Genomic DNA, 21,207 nt, shown 5'->3' with positions numbered 1-21,207 from the left:
CAATAGGAGCTAATGGTAAAGGAGGCTTTTGCACACAGAAGAGTGTGGTTTATACCACTGGAAGCAGAGGGTGACCTTCCTTGGATGTCTGCAAGGATTCTGTGTCCTTTCCACACAAAAACTACTGAGTGAGTAAATTCATTATGTGTGTAAAGACGACAGTGAAAACTTTGAAACTACAAGCAGAGACACATCAGAGGGATCTTGGAACAACTGCAATTAGACATGATGAAGGCACAGACTCAGGCAGGATTTACAGTAAGTTGGAAGAATTTATTGAACTTAGAGACTGAATTATTTTGAGATGAAAGGAACGGGTCAGTTAAAAATTTGTTTCTACCTTAACTGAAGGACTTCCCTGATAACTCAGTTGGTAAAGAATCCATCTGCAATGCAGGAGACCCCGGATTGATGTCTGGGTAGGGAAGATCCCCTGGAGAAGGAAAAGGCTACCTACTCCAGTATTCTGGCCTGGAGAATTCCATGGACTATATAGTCCATGGGGTTGCAAAGTGCCGTAAATGACTGAGTGACTTTCACTTTAAGTAACTGAAAGACTGGAAAGGCCATGAGTGGAGACAGGAAATTCAGGGGGAGAAGCAGCCTGGATGAAAGAAGTTCAATTTTAGGCAAAAATACAGAAAATCATCTGTAAAAACTCAAGTATATATTTTATATAGTGGATTACTAGAATAAAATGTGGGAAGTATATAGTGAATACAATGAGATATCTTACAAAAGCATAGGCCTTTTTGTTTAGACCTTATATATGCCATATAATGAGTATCAAGCTCTTTATATATATAAATTTAATATCTGTTCCTACAAGTTAAGAGTCTTGTAAATGTTTAAGTTTTAGTATTTGATACAGATTTTTCTCTAAGTAGATTTCCTCTCAATCATGACTAATTTGGGGAGAAATAATATTTGAACACATTAATAATTAAGAGTCCTGTAGGTTTTTTTTTATATGAAGGAAGGAACTGAATTAATGAGGTTACAACATATTCGATAATCATCCTTGAGAGTCATGGATTCAATTACCTCTTCTTTAATAAGTGTTGCTTCATTTAGAGCCTCCAGTTGTCTGTAATTTCAATTACTTACCTCTGTGAAAGAATAGTTTCATCTTGTCATTTCCAACTCAAGTTACAGTGGAGAGTGTTAATAAAGACTGTTAATCTTCCTTCAGGAAAATAATCCTGTCAGCTTTTGTTCTTAGATAACAATGTAAACAAAATAATTATTTTATAATTGATTTATTTTATATTTATAATCATAATGTGGATGGGAGGGGAAATTGCCTCTAGGAATGAGGGAATTGCAAAATAGAAGGTGGCAGATATGATGGAGGGAGAACACTGCTGCTATGGAGGATACAGCTGTGGCCAGGCTCCTGAATGAATGTCTGTGAGCTGACCTTCAGCACTGGACAGACCCCCAGCCCACACTTTCAGCTCCAGTTCCTGAGCAACAGGACAGTGGGCACCAGGAGACTTCTTTATCCTTTTTTTTTATTTTTTAAATTGAAGTACAGTTGATTTACAATGTTGTGTTAGTTTCAGGTGTAGAGCAAAATGATTCAGTTGTGCATATACATGTATCTATTCTTTTTCAGATTATTTTTCCTTATAAATTATTACAAAATATTGTGTTGTTCCCTATGCTATAGAGCAGGTACATTATTGGTTATCTATTTTACACATAGTAGTGTGTTTATGTTAATCCCAAACTCCTAATTCTTTTCACAAAAGACCAGCATGTGTGGTATATGATGAGGGATGGTTACAGAGGAGCCACAGCTCTTACTGTTATTTTTGATTTCCTATCCATATGGGAACATATGGACACACTCTGAGTATTGGGTGAGTAGAAGGCCACACACAATTTCTAGGACATTTCCAAAGCTTCCCAGGACAGTTCCCAAGAGTAGAGGCCTCCTCACATCCGTCAGAACCAAGCTATGTGCTGAGACATACAGCCCTACTCCTCCGACTCACTGTTCATTCCTCTTACATGACTTGCATGGTTGTAACCAGTATCTCTCTTTATACTCCTATCAAATTTCTGTATTGTTCTGTTCTATGTGCTAAATATGAGGGAGTCTCAGCATGTCCTCAAGAACAGGGCAGCACACAGGAAATGCCCTGCATTTACACACCTCTCCCCTCAGACAATTTGGCTTTGGCCTCAAGGGAGTGAGAATCTCAGCACTGAAAAGTCCTGTTACTTCTATTCCTCTGGACTCCAGGCATTCCTCAGGGGCACTGCCCTGTCAGAAGTGTGCAGTTCCCTTCCATACTAGGGTGGCTGCTGGCTAACTGTGGTCTGTGATCCCCATTCATCAGCATCAGTTCACCTGGGCACCTGGAAAAGTCTCAGACCATCCTCCACACCATCAGTTCAGTTCAGCCATTCAGTCGTGTCTAACTCTTTGCAACCCCATGAATTGCAGCACTCCAGGCCTCTCTGTCTATCACCAACACCCGGAGATCACTCAGACGCATGTCCATAGAGTCAGTGATGCAATCCAGCCATCTCATGCTCTGTCGCCCCCTTCTCCTCCTGCTCCCAATCCCTCCCAGCGTCAGAGTCTTTTCCAATGAGTCAACTCTTCACATGAGGAGGCCAAAGTACTGGAGTTTCAACTTTAGCATCTTTCTTTCCAAAGAAATCCCAGGGTTGATCTCCTTCAGAATGGCCTGGTTGGATCTCCTTGCAGTCCAAGGGACTCTCAAGAGTCTTCTCCAATACCACAGTTCAAATGCCTCCATTCTTCAGTGCTCAGCCTTTTACACAGTCCAACTCTCACATCCATACATGACTACTGGAAAAACCATAGCCTTGACTAGACGGACCTTAGTTGGCAATGTAATGTCTTTGCTTTTGAATATGCTTTCAAGGTTGATCATATCTTTCTTTCCAAGGAGTAAGTGTCTTTTAATTTCTTGGCTGCAGTCACCATCTGCAGTGATTTTGGAGCCCAAAAAAATAAAGTCTGACACTGTTTCCACTGTTTCCCCCATCGATTTCCCATGAAGTGATGGGACCAGATGCCATGATCTAAGTTTTCTGAATGTTGAGCTTTAAGCCAACTTTTTCACTCTCCTCTTTCACTTTCATCAAGAGGCTTTTTAGTTCCTCTTCACTTTCTGCCATAAAGATGGTGTCATCTGCATATCTGAGGTTATTGATATTTCTCCCAGCAATCTTGATTCCAGCTTGTGCTTCTTCCAGCCCAGTGTTTCTCATGATGTACTCTGCATATAAGTTAAATAAGCAGAGTGACAATATATAGCCTTGACGTACTCCTTTTCCTGTTTCGAACCAGTCTGTTGCTTCATGTCCAATTCTAACTGTTGCTTCCTGACCTGCATACAGATTTCTCAAGAGGCAGGTCAGGTGGTCTGGTATTCCCATCTCTCTCAGAATTTTCCACAGTTTATTGTGACCCGCACAGTCAAAGGCTTTGACATAGTCAATAAAACAGAAATAGACGTTTTTCTGGAACTCTCTTGCTTTTTCCATGATCCAGCGGATGTTGGCAATTTGATCTCTGGTTCCTCTGCCTTTTCTAAAAGCAGCTTGAATATCAGGAAGTTCACGGTTCATGTATTGTTGAAGCCTGGCTTGAAGAATTTTGAACATTACTTTACTAGCGTGGGAGATGAGTGAAATTGTATGGTAGTTTGATCATTCTTTGGCATTGCCTTTCTTTGGGATTGGAATGAAAACTGACCTTTTCCAGTCCTGTATCCACTGCTGAGTTTTCCAAATTTGCTGGTATATTGAGTGCAGCACTTTCACAGCATCATCTTTCAGGATTTGAAATAGCTCCACTGGAATTCCATCACCTCCACTAGCTTTGTTCATAGTGATGCTTTCTAAGGCTCACTTGACTTCACATTCCAGGATGTCTGGCTCTAGATGAGTGATCACATCATCATGATTATCCAGGTCGTGAAGATCTTTTTTGTACAGTTCTTCTGTGTATTCTTACCACCTCTTCTTAATATCTTCTGCTTCTTTTAGGTCCATACACACCCTACTCTGTGTTTAAAGTCCTGCATGCAATTATGGGAATCAGGGCATAAGAGTGCAGGTTCATAGCTTCTTTAGAAATGCAAATAATTCTAGGACCTCAGCCTCATCCACTGAACTAGAATCTTGAGATAAAGACCAGGAAACAGGCACAGTAAGCTCTCCAGGTGGTTCTATGTCCAAAAAGTTGTAGGAACCCCAGCTCTATGCCACTGGGTCCTGGTAGCAACTCTCTTCACAGTGCCAAGCAGAGAATATTTCAACTGGAGACTGTAATTCTGTGGGTGGGACCTGCTATGATGTATAAAGAGAGGGGCCTCTCTCATGCCTGGGTCCCAAAGCTATCTGAAAGGCCAGATAGACAAAAGTGGACACTTGTATCCCAACCGACTGTGAGTTAGTGGTGGCATGCCCGGTGCCCATGCCAATGTTCTGTGTTATTACCATGAAAAAAAGAAACTGTAGACAACCTCTAGAAATGTCAGTCACATACGTAGGCCAAGTATTTTTGCTTGTATTTTTGTTTGGTTTCTTCTCCAGCCCGGCTGGAGAATAAAGACCCACTCCTAATACCGGTTGTTGCAATCAGCCCAGCCCCATATCTCACTTTGAGAGCATACTGTAGTATTCCCTCTCTACACCGCCTCAGAATCCAGTTTTCTTTACTGTTTTTGCCTAGCCAACAATTCTTATATGAGTGTCAGTTGTCCCCACATTACTAACTGCGAGGGCATTGACCACAGGCCTGGGAGCACCAGGCACCTCTACCTCTGTGCTTACCTGCAAAGCCCCTGGTCTGCAACTATGAACATCACACTGACATCTTCCATCAGTATCTCCCGCTTCTCTCGCTCTGGTCCCAGATGCTTCAGTTCTGAAAGGAACCCCAAGTTCACCTGTGAGTGGATGTGGGCAAATGCTCAGTATCTGTGGATGAGGCAGAAAAGAAACTTTTGACCAATCCAGGCTTATTTCTCTTGGCCGTTGTTCTCCTTGTAGAAAAGAGGGATTTTTGTTGTTGTTGTCATTGCTGTTCATTTTTATTTGTTTTTCAGATATCAGTTGAGGTGGGCATATATACCAATCTCCAGCTCCCACATTGTTCCTTAAGAGCACTTCAAGATCCTTTGCTTTATACAATAATAGAGACCATTCAGTTCACTCCAGTTTAGTCCCTCAGTTGTGTCCAACTCTTTGTGACCCCATGGACTGCAGGACACTAGGCTTCCCTGTCCATCACCAACTCCTGGATCTTGCTCAAACTCATGTCCATCAAATCAGTGATGCCATCAACCATCTCACCCTCTGTTATCCCCTTCTCCTCTCACCTTCAATCTTTCCCGGCATCAAGGTCTTTTCCAATGAGTCAGTTCTTTGCATCAGATGGCCAAAGTATCTTCACCTTCAGCATCAGTCCTTCCAATAAATATTCAGGACTGATTTCATCTAGGATGGGCTGGATGGATCTCCTTGCTGTCCAGGGACTCTCAAAAGTCTTCTCCAACACCACAGTTTAAAATCATCAATTATTTGGCTCTCAGCTTTCTTTATAGTCCAACTCTCACATCCATACATGATTACTAGAAAAACCATAGCTCGGGCTAGATGCACCTTTGTTGGCAAAGTAATGCCTATGCTTTTTAATATGCTGTCTAGGTTTGTTATATACTTTCCTCCAAGGAGCAAGCGTCTTTTAATTTCATGGCTGCAGTAACCATCTGCAGTGATTTTGGAGCCCAAAAAAAGAAAGTCTCTCACTGCTTCCAATGCTTTCCAGTCTATTTTTCATGAAGTGATGGAACCAGATGCCATGATCTTAGTTTTCTGAATGTTGAGTTTTAAGTCAGCTTTTTCACTCTCCTCTTTTGAGGCTCTTCAGTTTCTCTTTGCTTTCTGCCATAACATCTTCTGCATATCTGAGGTTATTAATATTTCTCCCTGAAATCTTGATTCCAGCCTGTGCTTTATCTAGCCCAGCATTTCGCATGAGGTGCTCTGCATATGTTAAATAAGCAGGGTGACAATTTACAGCCTTGACGTCCTTTCCCAATTCCGAACCAGTCTGTTGCTCCATGCCTTATTCTAACTGTTGCTTCTTGACCTGCAAATAGATTTCTCAGAAGGCAGGTAAGGTGGTCTGGTGTTCCCATCTCTTGAAGAAGTTTTCACAGTTTGTTGTGATCCCCACAGTCAAAGGCTTTGGTGTAATCAATAAAGCAGAAGTATATATATATATTTTTTTTTTCTGGAATTTTCTTGCTTTTTCTATGGTCCAACAGAGTTGGCAATTTGATATCTGGTTCTTCTGGCTTTTCTAAATCTACCTTGAACATTGGGAAGTTCATGGTTCACATACTGTTGAAGCCTGGCTAGGAGAATTTTGAGCATTCCTTTGCTAGTGTGTGAGATGAGTGCAATTGTGCAGTAGTTTGAACATTATTTGGCATTGCCCTTCTTTGGAATTGGAATTAAAACTGACCTTTTCCAGTCCTGTGGCCACTGTTGACTTTTCCAAATTCACTGACCTATTGAGTGCAGCACTTTCACAGCATCATCCTTTAGGATTTGAAAGAGCTCAACTGGAATTCTGTCACCTCCACTAGCTTTGTTCATTGTAATGCTTCCTAAGGCCCACTTGACTTCTCAATCCAGGATGTCTGGCTCTAGGTGAGTGATCACACCATTGTTGTTATCTGGGTCATGAAGATCTTTTTTGTATAGTTCTTCTGTGTATTCTTGCCACGTCTTCTTGATAACTTCTGCTTCTATTAGGTCCATACCATTTATGTCCTTTACTGTGCCCATCTTTGCATTAAATGTTCCCTTGGTATCTCTAAGTTTCTTGAAGAGATATCTAGTCTTTACCATTCTATTGTTTTCCTCTATTTCTCTGCATTCATTGATCGCTGAAGAAGACTTTCTTATCTCTCCTTGCTATTCTTTAGAATTCTGAATTGAAATGGGTATATCTGTCATTTTTCTCCTTTGCCTTTCACGTCTCTTCTTTTCTCAGCTATTTTTAAGGCTTCCTCAGGCAACCATTTTATTTTTTGCATTTCTTTTTCTTGAAGATGGTGTTGATCACTGCCTCCTGTACAATGTGTCCATAGTTCTTTAGGTACTCTGTTTATCAGATCTAATACCTTGAATCTATTTGTTACTTCCAATGTATATTTGTAAGGAATTTTATTTAGGTCATATCTGAATGAATGGTCTAGTGGTTTCCCTACTTTCTTCAATATAAGTCTGAATTTGGCAATAAGGAGTTCATGATATGAGCCACAGTCAGTTCCCAGTCTTGTTTTTGCTGACTGTATAGAGCTTTTCCATCTTTGGCAGCAAAGAATATAATCAATCTGATTTTAGCATTGACCATACCATATATAAAGTCTTCTCTCATGTTTTTGGAAGAGGGTGTTTGCTATGACCAGTGCATTCTCTTGGCAAAACTCTGTTAGCCTTTGCCCTGATTCATTTTGTTCTCCAAGGCAAAATTTGCCTGTTACTCCAGGTATCTCTTGACTTCCTACTTTTACATTTCAGTCCCTTATGATGAAAAAAATATTCTTTTTGGGTGTTAGTTCTGGAATGTCTTGTAGATCTTCATAGAACCATTCAACTTTAGCTTCATCAGCAATACTGGTTGGGGCATAGACTTAGATAACTATGATATTGAATGGTTTGCCTTGGAAACCAACAGACATCATTACGTCATTTTTTGAGTTTGCACCCAGTTACTGAATTTCAGACTCTTTTTTGTTGTTGTTGACTGTGACGGTTATTCCATTTCTTCTAAGGGATTCTTGTCCATAAAATTATCATCTGAATTAAATTACCCCATTCCAGTCCATTTTAGTTCACTGATTCTTAAAATATCAGTGTTCACTCTTGCCATCTCCTGCTTTACCGCTTCTTATTTACCTTGATTAATGGTCCTAGCATTCCAGGTTCCTATGCAATATTGCTCTTTAGAGCATCGGACTTTACTTCCATCACCAGGCACATCCACAGCTGGGTGTTGTTTTCGCTTTAGCTGTGTCTCTTCATTGTTTCTGGAGTTATTTCTCCACTGTTCTTCAGTAGCATATTGGGCACCTACTGACTTGTGGAGTTCATCTTTCAGTGTCATATCCTTTTGCCTATTCATACTGTTCATGGGGTGCTCAAGGTAAGAATACTGAAGTGGTTTGCCATTCCCTTCTCCAGTGGGCCGTGTTTTGTCAGAACTCTGACCCGTCCATTGTGAGTGATCCTACATGGTATGGCTCATAGTTTCATAGTTAGACAGGGCTTTGGCCCATGAGATCACTTTGATTTCATGTCTCTTATTGTGGTTTTCTGAAGGATAAGGATAAAAGGCTTATGGAAGCTTTCTGATGGGAGAGACTGGCTGTGAGGGAAACTGGGTCTTGTTCTGATGTACAGGGCCATGCTCAGTAAATCTTTAATCCAATTTCCCTTGATGGCTGGGCTGTGTTCCCTTCCTGCTGTTTCACCTGAGACCAAACTCTGGTGCAGGTAATAAAGATAATAATAGGAAAAGGTGTATGTCAAGGCTGTATATTCTCACCCTGCTTACTTAACTTATATGCAGAGTACATCATGAGAAACACTGGGCTGGAAGAAGCACAAGCTGGACTCAAGATTGACGGGAGAAATATCAATAACCTCAGATATGCAGATGATACCACCCTTACGGCAGAAAGTGAAGAGGAGCTAAAAAGCCTCTTGATGAAAGTGAAAGAGGAAAGTGAAAAAGTTGGCTTAAAGCTCTACATTCAGAAAATATTCATGGCATCTGGTCCCATCACTTCATGGGAAATAGATGGGGAAACAGTGGAAAGAGTGGTAGACTTTATTTTTTTGGACTCCAAAATCACCACAGATGGTGACTGCAGCCAAGAAATTAAAAGACGCTTACTCCTTGGAAGAAAATTTATGACCAACCTAGATAGCATATTCAAAAGTAGAGACGTTACTTTGCCAACTAAGGTCCATCTAGTCAAAGCTATAGTTTTTCCTGTGGTCATGTAGGGATGTGAGAGTTGGACTGTGAAGAAGGCTGAGCACCGAAGAATTGATGCTTTTGAACTGCGGTGTTGGAGAAGACTCTTGAGAGTCCCTTGGACTGCAAGGAGATCCAACCAGGCCATTCTGAAAGAGATCAACCCTGGGATTTCTTTGGAGGGAATGATGCTGAAGCTGAATCTCCAGTACTTTAGCCACCTCATGCGAAGAGTTGACTCATTGGAAAAGACTCTGATGCTGGGAGGGATTGGGGGCAGGAGGAGAAGAGGACCAGAGAGGATGATATGGCTGGATGGCATCACTGACACGATGGACGTGAGTCTGAGTTAACTCCGGGAGTTAGTGATGGACAGGGAGGCCTGGCGAGCTGTGATTCATGGGGTCGCAAAGAGTCGGACACGACTGAGCAACTGGACTGAACTGAACTGAGCTGAATGAAGATAGTGGCAATCTCCTTTAAAAGGTTCCATGGACACAGTGCTGCACTCAGTGCCTCCAACTTTGCATCAGGCCACCATCAACCCATGCCTCCACCAGAGACTCCTGGACACTCACAAAGCAAATCTGGGTCAGTCTCTTATGGGATCACTGCTCTGTTCTCCTGGGTCCTAGTGTGCACAAAATTTTTTCTGTGTGTCCTCCAAGAGTCTGTTTTCCAGTCCTGTGTAAACTCTGCAGTCAAAATCCCACTGACCTCAAAAGTCAAATTCTCTTGGGGTTCTCAGTCCCTTTGCCAGATCCCCAGGTTGGGAAATCTGTTGTGGGTCCTAGAACTTTCTTAACAGTGTGAGAATTTCCTTGATATAATTGTTCTGCATTTTGTGGGTGGTCTCCTCAGTGGCTCTGTTGTGGGGTTATAAATATTTAGTGGCAGTAAAATCCAACTAACTAAACACTGAACATCTTTATTCAATGAACATTTTTTCTTTAACACCAACAAATATTTTCTGAGCTGTAATGTGTTCCCTGGCAACAGATTTCATTCTGTTTTTGGAAAATCCTTGTGATAAAAACACACTCTGTCTGAAATCATCCTGCTTTTCAGGACTAAGTCAAGGATATACACAAGGAATTACGCTTTGGCCAATAGCCAACAAAGGTCTGTCTAGTCAAGGCTATGGTTTTTCACAGTGGTCATGTATGGATGTAAGAGTTTGCTTGTGAAGAAAGCGGAGGGCCGAAGAATTGATTCTCTTGAACTGTGGTGTTGGAGAAGACTCTTGAGAGTCCCTTGGACTGCAAGGAAATCCAACCAGTCCATTCTGAAGGAGACCAGCCCTGGGATTTCTTTGGAAGGAATGATGCTAAAGCTGAAACTCCAGTAATTTTGCCACCTCATGTGAAGAGTTGACTCATTGGAAAAGACTCTGATGCTGGGAGGGGTTGGGGGCAGGAGGAGAAGGGGACGACTGAGGATGAGATGGCTAGATGGGATCGCTGACTCAATGGACCTGAGTCTGAGTGAACTCCCGGAGTTGGTGATGGACAGGGAGGCCTGGTATACTGCGATTCATGGGGTCACAAAGAGTCGGTACACGACTGAGTGACTGAACTGAACTGAACTGAACTGAATGTGTCTAGAAGCCAGAAGAACAAATTGGGCTGCTTCTTCCTTAAAAATTAAATTTTTAACCATTTCCAATCAATAAAATTTGTGAATTTGCCCATCAGTGACTCAGTCTCCCTCTAACTATTACCTACCTGTGATGACTCATATTTTCAAGTTTGAAGTTTTTAATTGGACTATACAATGAGGAAACAGTTTTAAAATAACCAAGAAGAAATGTGGTTATTTAATGAAATAAAGATGCTGAAAATATTCACCACCTTACATTTTACAACTGTTGAGGTTTACCCCTTTGAGGGAAATGGAGAAGATATTTATTGTTCAATATGCACAGTTGTAACATTTTTATTATTCTAACTATAACCTGCTCATTTATCTGTCTTACAAAAATGCTAATTTCCCCTTTTGCAGATGGTATATTATGATTATATTTATCTAAATATAGATGGAACTTCCCAAGAAGAAGAGCTAAAGAAGTGTAAGGAATAATTCAGTGGTTCCTCAGTGGAACAATATAAGCAGCATATTTCTTTAGGGTAGATGCAAGCTTATGTCAAAGTATTCTTCCATACTGACAGGTTAAAATTATCCTCAAAATAAAAATATCCTGATTGGTTCTACTATACAATATTGCCAAAGTAGTTTGAAAGTAATAAAAATTGATTTAGATTTAGCACTGTAACTCATATGTTGTAAATATTCAATGAACATTTGAGTAAATAAGTGATTGTATCAAGTAGAGTGTTTAATCAACAGTTTCCCTTTAATATTTAAAATAGGAGGTGGTTCAACAATATTAATACTAATTTAATTTGATTGTTTCCTACCCTTGTTCGAGATATGTTTTCTGATCCCATGGATACTGAACTAATTATCACTCCTGATAAATTGCCAATCAAAGAAAAGCCTGCTGGTAGAGAAGATTGAAAGTGTCATAAAATATGTACTTGGGCCATACTCTGCCCATGTCTGGAGGCATTAGATGTCTGTGCTATCGGTCAGCTGAGAATCCAGGAAGGCCAGTCATGAACAAAATATGAGTAAAATAATGCTCTCATAAGAAAATCTTTGTTTTCATGTTCCTTTAATTTTAATATGGAAAGCAATTGTTGTCTCACTAAAACCAAGAGTATTTTATGATTAATATTACCCCAAATCAGAGAAGGCAGTGGCACCCCACTCCAGTACTCTCGCCTGGAGAATCCCACGGAGAGAGGAGCCTGGTAGGATGCAGTCCATGGGGTCGCTAAGAGTCTGACATGACTGAGCAACTTCACCTTCACTCTTCACTTTCCAGCAACGGAGAAGGAAATGGCAACCCACTCCAGTGTTCTTGCCCGGAGAATCCCAGGGATGGGAGAGTCTGGTGGGCTGCTGACTATGGGGTCGCACAGAGTCGGACATGACTGAAGTGACTTAGCAGCAGCAGCAGCAGCAGCAGCAGCAAATTGAATAAATGTGGGGGAGCAAAAAATATTACCACTAAATGATATATCGAAGAAGTAACAATAGGCATGATGGGAGATGACAGATAAATCACTCCATCATGAAGACATCTATAATCTAGGAATGTATTCAGTAAGTAAGTATACAAATAAATAAGATTATTTGACCATGGATGAAATAGGAATTAAATTTTGCTTCATCTTAACTAAAATTTTTAAAACATTGAATTAAGAATGAGTAGTTATAAATATTTAGTAATTTATTACTAATTACATAAATAGTTTAGTTCAGTTCAGTCTCTCAGTCGTGTCAAACTCTTTGCGACCCCATGAGTTGCAGCACGCCAGGCCTCCCTGTCCATCACCAACTGCTGGAGTTCATTCAAACTCACATCCATAGAGGTGGTAATGCCATCAAGCCATCTCCTTCTCTGCCATCCCCTTCTCCTCCTGCCCCCAATCCCTCCCAGCATCAGACCTTTTCCAATATGTCAACTCTTCGTATGAGGTGGGAAAATACTGGAGTTTCAGATTCAGAATCATTCCTTTCAAAGAACACCCAGAACTGATCTCCTCTAGAATGGACAGGGTGGATCTATTTGCTGTCCAAGGGACTCTCAAGAGTCTTCTCCAGCACCACAGTTCAAAAGCATCAACTCTTTGGCACTCAGCTTTCTTCACAGTCCTACTCTCACATCCATATATGACTAGAGGAAAAATCATATCTTTCACTAGACAGACCTTTGTTGGCAAAGTAATGTCTGTGTTTCTGAATATGCTATCTAGGTTGATAATAACTTTCCTTCCAAGGAGTAAGCGTCTTTTAATTTCATGGCTGCAAATACCATCTGCAGTGATTTTGGAGCCCCCAAAAATAAAGTCTGTCACTGTTTCCACCGTTTCCCCATCTATTTCCCATGAAGTGATGGGACCAGATGCCAGGATCTTAGTTTTCTGGACGTTGAGCTTTAAGCCAACTTTCTCACTCTCCTCTTTCATTTTCATGAAGAGTTTTTTTAGTTCCTCTTCATTTTCTGTCATAAGGGTGGGATCATCTGCATATCTGAGGTTATTGATATTTCTCCCTGCAATCTTGATTCCAGCTTGTGTTTCTTCCATTCCAGCGTTTCTCATGATGTACTCTGCATACAAGTTAAATTAGCAGGGTGACAATATATAGCCTTAACGTACTCCTTTTCCTATTTGGAATCAGTAAGTCGCTCCATGTTGAGTTCTAACTGTTGCTTCCTGACCTGCATATAGGTTTCTCAAGAAGCAGGTCAGGTGGTCTGGTATTCCCATCTCTTTCAGAATTTTCCTGTTTATTGTGATCCACACAGTCAAAGGTTTTGGCATAGTCAATAAAGCAGAAATAGATGTTTTTCTGGAACTCTGTTGCATTTTCGATGATCCAGCGGATGTAGGCAATTTGATCTCTTATTCCTCTGCCTTTTCTAAAACCAGCTTGAAAATCTGGAAGTTCATGGTTCACGTATTGCTGTAGCCTGGCTTGCAGAATTTTGAGCATTACTTTACTACCGTGTGAGATGAGTGCAACTCTGTGCTAGTTTGAGCATTCTTTGGCATTGTCTTTCTTTTGGATTGGAATGAAAACTGACCTTTTCCAGTCCTGTGGCCACTGTTGAGTTTTCCAAATTTGCTGGCATATTGAGTGCAGCACTTTCACAGCATCATCTTTCAGGATTTGAAAAAACTCAACTGGAACTCCATCACCTCCATTAGCTTTGTTCATATTGATGTTTTATAAGGCCGATTTGACTTCACATTCCAGGATGTCTGGCTCTAGGTGAATGATCACACCATCATGATTATTTGGGTCGTGAAGAATTTTTTGTACAGTTTTTCTGTATATTCTTGCCACTTCTTCTTAATATCTTCTGTTTTTGTTAGGTCCATACCATTTGTGTCCTTTACTGAGCCCATCATTGCATGAAATATTCTCTTGGTATCTCTAATTTTCTTGAAGAGATCTCTTGTCTTTCCCATTCTTTTGTTTTCTTCTATTTATTTGCACTGATCACTGAGGAAGGCTTTTTTATCTCTCCTTGCTATTCTTTGGAACTCTGCATTCAGATGCTTATATCTTTCCTTTTCTCATTTGCTTTAAGCTTCTCTTCTTTTCACAACTATTTGTAAGGCCTCCCCAGGCAGCCATTTTGCTTTTTTGCATTTCTTTTCCATGGGGGGTGGTCTTGATCCCTGTCTCCTGCACAGTGTCAAAATCCTCAGTCCATAGTTCATCAGGCACTCTGTCTATCAGATCTAGCCCCTTAAATCTATTTCTCACTTCCACTTTATAATCATAAGGGATTTGATTTAGGTCCTACCTGAATTGTCTAGTGGTTTTCCCTACTTTCTTCAATTTAAGTCTTCAATTAAGGCAATAAGAGGTTCATGATCTGAGCCACAGTCAGGTCCTGTTCTTGTTTTGCTGACTGTATAGAGCTTCTCCATCTTTGGCTTCAAATAATATAATCTATCTTATTTTGATGTTGACCGTCTGGTGATGTCCATTTGTAGAGTCTTCTCTTGTGTTGTTGGAAGAAAGTGCTTTCTATGACCAGTGTGTTCTCTTGGTAAAACTCTATGAGCCTTTGCCCTGTTTCATTTCATATTCCAAGGCCAAATTTGCTTGTTACCCCAGGTGTTTCTTGACTTCCTACTTTTGCATTCCAGTCCCCTATAATGAAAAGGACATCTTTTTGGTGTGTTAGTTCTAAAAGGTCTTGTAGGTTTTCATAGAACCGTTCACCTTCAGCTTCTTCAGCCTTACTGGTTGGGGTATAGACTTGGATTACTGTGATACTGAATGGTTTGCCTTGGAAATGAACAGAGATCATTCTGTCATTTTCGAGACTGCATCCAAGTACTGCATTTCAGACTCTTTTGTTAACCATGATGGCTACTCCATTTCTTCTAAGGGATTCCTAGCTGCAGTATTAGATATATATCATCTGTGTTAAATTCACCCATTCCAGTCCATTTTAGTTCACTGACTCCTAGAATGTCGATGTTCACCCTTGCCATCTCCAGTTTGACCACTTCCAATTTGCCTTGGTTCATGGACCTGACATTCCAGGTTCCTACACAATATTGCTCTTTACAGCATCGGACATTACTTCTATCACCAGTCACAACCACAACTGGGTATTCTTTCTGCTTTGGCTCCATCCCTTCATTCTTTCTGGAGTTGTTTCTCCACTGATCTCCAGTAGTGTATTGGGCACATACCGTCCTGGGGAGTTCATCTTTCAGCATCCTATCATTTTGCCCTTTCATACTGTTCATGGGGTTCTCAAGGAAAGAATACTGAAGTGGTTTGCCATTTCCTTCTCCAGTGGACCACATTGTATCAGACCTCTCCACCATGACCCACCCATCTTGGATGGCCCCTCATGGGATGGCTTAGTTTCATTGAGCTAGACAAGGCTGTGGTCCGTGTGATTAGATTGACTAGTTTTCTGTAATTATGGTTTCGGTGTGTCTGCCCTCTGATGCCCTCTCGCAATACCTACCGTCTTACTTTGGTTTCTCTTACCTCGGACTTGGGGTATCTCTTCACGGTTGCTCCAGCAAAGTGCAGATTCTGCTCCTTACCTTCGACGAGGCATATCTCCTCATCACTGCCCCTCCTGACCTTGAACGTGGAATAGCTCCTATTGCTGACACTCATAATGTCAACAAATTTGGAAAATCAGCATTGACCATACGACTGCAAAAGGTAAGTTTTTATTCCAATCCCAAAGAAGGGCAATGTCAAAGAATGTTCAAACTACCTCACAATTGCACTCATTTCACATGCTATCGAGGTAAGGTTCAAAATCTTTCAAGCTAGGCTTCAACAGTAGATGAATAGAGAAGTTTCAGATGTACAAGCTGGATATAGAAAAGGCAGAGGAATCAGAGATTAAATTGCCAACATTCTTCAGATCATAGAAAAAGCAAGATAATTCAGAAAAAATATCTTCTTCTGCTTCACTGACTATGCTAAAGCCTTTGACTGTGTGAATCTAAAAAAAAAAAAAAAAACTATGGGAATTCTTAAAGAGGTGGGGACACTAGACCCCTTACCTGTCTCCTGAGAAACCTGTGGCAGGTCAAGAAGCAACAGTTAGAACTGGATCAAAAAAAAAAAAAAGCCTGTGGAAAATTCTGAACGAGATGGGAATGCCAGACCACCTGTCCTGCTTCTTGAGAAACATATATGCAGGTCTGGAAGCAACCGTTAGAACTGGACATGGAACAGACTGGTTCCAAATAGAAAAAAAAAAATAGTATGTCAAGGCTGTATATTGTAACCTGCTTATTTAACTTATATGCAAAGCACATCATGAGAAATGCTGGACTGGAAGAAGCACAAGCTGAAATCAAGATCGCTGGGAGAAATATCAATAACCTCAGATATGCAGATGATACCACCATTACGGCAGAAAGTGAAGAGGAACTAAGAAGCCTCTTGATGAAAGTGAAAGTGGAGAGTGAAAAAGTTGGCTTAAAGCTCAACATTCAGAAAATGAAGATCATGGTATCTGGTCCCATCACTTCATGGGAAATAGATGGGGAAACAGTGGAAACAGTGACAGACTTTATTTTGGGGGGCTCCAAAATCACTGGAGATCATGATTGCAGCCATGAAATTAAAACACCCTTACTCCTTGAAAGAAAAGTTATGACCAAACTATATAGCATATTGAAAACAGAGACATTACTTTGTTAACAAAAGTCCATCTAGTCAAGGCTATGGCTTTCCAGTGGTCATATATGGATGTGAGAGTTGGACTGTGAAGAAGGCTGAGTGACAAAGAATTGATGCTTTTGAACTGTGGTGTTGGAGAAGACTCTTGAGAGTCCCTGGACTGCAAGGAGATCCAACCAGTCCATTCTGAAGGAGATCAGCCCTGGGATTTCTTTGGAAGGAATGATGCTAAAGCTGAAACTTCTGTACTTTGGCCACCTCATGCAAAAAGTTGACTCATTGGAAAAGACTGTGATGCTGGAAGGGATTGGGGGCAGGAGGAGAAGGAGATGACAGAGGATGAGATGATTCGATGGCATCACTGACTCAATGGGCGTGAGTCTGAGTGAACTCCGGGAGTTGGTGATGGACAGGGAGACCTGGAATGCTGTGATTCGTGGAGTCGCAAATAGTCAGACACGACTGAGTGTCTGAATTGAATTGAACTGAAGGAACAAGGACTGGTTCAAATTGGGAAAGGAGTACAACAGGCTATATATTCTTACCCTGCTTATTCAACTTAAATGCAGGTATATCATGTGAAATGTTGGGCTGGATGAAGCACAAACTGAAATCAACATTGCAGGGAGAAATATCAACAACCTCTGATATGCAGATGAATCCACTGTAACGGCAGAAAATAAAGAACTAAAAAGCCTCTTGAGAGGGTGAAAGAGGAGAGTGAAAAAGCTTGCTTAAAACTCAACATTCAAAGAACTAAGTTTATGGCATCCAGTCCCATCAGTTCATGGAAAATAGACAGGGAAACAGTGGAAACAGTGGCTGGCTTTATTTTGGGTTGGCTCCAAAATTACTTTGGATGGTAACTGCAGCCATGAAATTAAAAGATGCTTACTCCTTGGAAGAAAAGTTATGACCAACCTGAGTCAGTCAGACAGTTCAGTCACTCAGTCGTGTCCGACTCTTTGCGACTCCATGAATTGCAGCACGCCAGGCCTCCCTGTCCATCCCAACTCCAGGAGTGCACTCAAACTCACGTCCATAAAGTCTGTGATGCTATCCAGCCACCTCATCCTCTGTCGTTGCCTTCTCCTCCTGCCCCCAGTTCCTCCCAACATCAGAGTCTTTTCCAGTGAGTCAACTCTTAGTATGGGGTGGCCAAAGTACTGGAGTTTCAGCTTTAACATTACTAGACAGCATATTAAAAAGCAGAGACATTACTTTGCCAACAAACTTCCATCTAGTCAAGGCTATGTTTTTTTGTTTGTTTTTCCAGTAGTCATGTATGGATGTGAGAGGTTGGACTATAAAGAAAGCTGAGCACCAAAGAATTGATGCTTTTGAACTATGATATTGGTGAAGACTCTTAAGAGTCCCTTGAATTGCAAGGATATCAAACCAGTCCATCCTAAAGGAGGTCAGTCCTGAATATTCATTGGAAGGACATATGTTGAAGTTGAAACTCCAATACTCTGGCCGCCTGATACAAAGAACTGACTCATTTGAAAAGACCCTGATGCTTGGAAATATTGAGGGCAAGAGGAGAAGGGTATAACATAGGATGAGATGGTTGAATGGCATCACCTACGTAATGGACATGAGTTTGGGTGGACTCCGGGAGTTGGTGATGGACGGGGAGGCCTGGCATGCTGCGGTCCATGGGGTCATAAACAGTCAGACACGTCTGAGCGACTGAACTGAACTAAACTGGAGAAAGGTTTTTGGAAAAGTTTTCAGATGAAGTGTTCTATCACCTAATAGGTCTCTTTAATTGTGACTAGAAAATCAAATAGAATATATTTTGATGCTAAACATGAGGGGCCATATTCACCTGTTTAAGGCATATCTGACTAATCTTAGTGTACCTTTTGCAGAAATTTCTCAATAGTCTGGAAATTATATAAAATAAATGAAGTTGTACTTTACACTGTTTAGCCTAAGCATTTGACTTGTTTGGACATATATGAAAACATTATATCTACTAATGTGCAGAATCCCTTAAAAGAAATGTAGCAGACATCACAGTCAACAAAAGAGTCTGAAATGCAGTCAGTTCAGTTCAGTTCAGTTCAATTCAGTTCATTTCAGTCCCTCAGTCGTGTCCGACTCTTTGTGACCCCATGAATCACAGTACGCCAGGCCTCCCTGTCAATCACCAACTCCCGGAGATCCCTCAGACTCACGTCCATTGAGTCCATGATGCCATCCAGCCATCTCATCCTCTGTCATCCCCTTCTCCTCCTGCCCCCAATCCCTCCCAGCATCACAGTCTTTTCCAATGAGTCAACTCTTCGCATGAGGTGGCCAAAGTACTGGAACTTCAGCGTTAGCATCATTCCTTCCAAAGAAATCCCAGGGTTGATCTCCTTTAGAATGGACTGGTTGGATCTCCTTGCAGTCCAAGGGACTCTCAAGAGTCTTCTCCAACATCACAGTTCAAAAGCATCAATTATTCGGTGCTCAGCCTTCTTCACAGTCCAACTCTCACATCCATACATGACCACAGGAAAAACCATAGCCTTGACCTGACGGACCTTACTCGGCAAAGTAATGTCTCTGCTTTTGAATATACTATATAGGTTGGTCGTAACGTTTTTTCCAAGGAGTAAAAGTCTTTTAATTTCATGGTGCAGTCACCATCTGCAGTGATTTTGGAGCCCAAAAAAATAAAGTCTGACACTGTTTCTACTATTTCCCCATCTATTTCCCATGAAGTGATGGGACCTAATACTATGACCTTCGTTTTCTGAACGTTGAGCTTTAAGCCAACTTTTTCACTCTCCTCTTTCACTTTCATCAAGAGGCTTTTTAGCTCCTCTTCATTTTCTGCCATAAGGGTGGGAACATCTGCATATCTGAGGTTATTGATATTTCTCCCAGGAATCTTGATTCCAGCTTGTGTTTCTTCCAGTCCAGCCTTTCTCATGATGTACTCTTCATATACTTTAAATAAGCAGAGTGACAATATACAGCCAGCCTTGACGTACTCCTTTTCCTATTTGGAACCAGTCTTTTGTTCCATGTCTAGTTTTAACTGTTGCTTCCTGACCTGCATACAGATTTCTCAAGAGGCAGTTTAGGTGGTCTGGTATTCCCATCTCTTTCAGAATTTTCCACAGTTTATTGTGATCCACACAGTCAAAGGTTTTGGCATAGTCAATAAAGCAGAAATAGATGGGTTTTTTTTCTGGAACTCTCTTGCTTTTTCCATGATCCAGCGGATGTTGGCAATTTGATCTCTGGTTCCTCTGCCTTTTCTAAAACCAGCTTGAACATCAGGGAGTTCTTGGTTCATGTATTGCTGAAGCCTGGCTTGGAGAATTTTGAGAATTACTTTACTAGTGTGTGAGATGAGTGCAATTGTGCGGTAGTTTGAGCATTCTTTGGGATTGTCTTTCTTTTGGATTGGATTGAAAACTGACATTTTCCAGTCCTGTGGCCACTGCTGAGTTTTCCAAATTTGTTGACATATTGTGTGTAGCACTTTCACAGCATCATCTTTTAGCATTTGAAATAACTCCACTGGAATTCCATCACCTCCACTAGCTTTGTTTGTAATGATGAAATGCAGTACTGGGATGCAATCTCAAAAACGACTGAATAATCTCTGTTAGTTTCCAAGGCAAACCATTTAGTAGCAGTATAATCCAAGTCTATGCCCCGATCAGTAATGTTGAAGAAGTTGAATAGTTCTATGAAGACCTACAAGATCTTCTAGAATGAACACCCCCCAAAAATGTCCTTTTCAGTATAGGGAACTGGAATGCAAAAGTGGAAAGTCAAGAAATACCTGGAGTAACAGGCAAATTTTGCCTTGGAGTACAAAATGAAGCAGAGCAAAGGCTAACAGTGTTTTGCCAAGAGAATGTACTGTCATAGCAAACACATTCTTCCAAAAACACAAGAAAAGACTCTACACATGGACACCACTAGATGGTCAATACCAGAATCTGACTGAATGTATTCTTTTCAGCCAAAGATGGAAAAGGTCTATGCAGTCAGTGGAAACAAGACTGGGAACTGATTGTGGCTCAGATCATGAACACCCTATTGCCAAATTCAGACTTAAATTGAAGAAAGTAGGGAAAACTACAAGACCATTCATATATTACCTATATCAAATTCCTTACAATTATACAGTGGCGGTGACAATAGATTTAAGGATTAGATCTGATAGACAAAGTGTCTGAAGAACTATGACAGAGGTTTGTGACATTGTACAGGAGGCAGTGATCAAGACCATCCCCAATAAAAAGAAATGCAAAAAGACAAAATGATTGCCTGAGGAGGCCTAACAAATAGCTGTGAATAGAAGAGAAGTGTAAGTCAGAGAAGAAAAGGAAAGATATATCCATTTGAATGCAGAGTTCAAAAAAATAGCTAGGAGAGATAAGAAAGCCTTTCTCAAA

This window comes from Ovis canadensis, chromosome 4 (genome assembly GCF_042477335.2).
Source record: "Ovis canadensis isolate MfBH-ARS-UI-01 breed Bighorn chromosome 4, ARS-UI_OviCan_v2, whole genome shotgun sequence".
Classification (NCBI taxonomy): Eukaryota; Metazoa; Chordata; class Mammalia; order Artiodactyla; family Bovidae; genus Ovis; species Ovis canadensis.
This window is presented reverse-complemented; position numbering follows the sequence as displayed.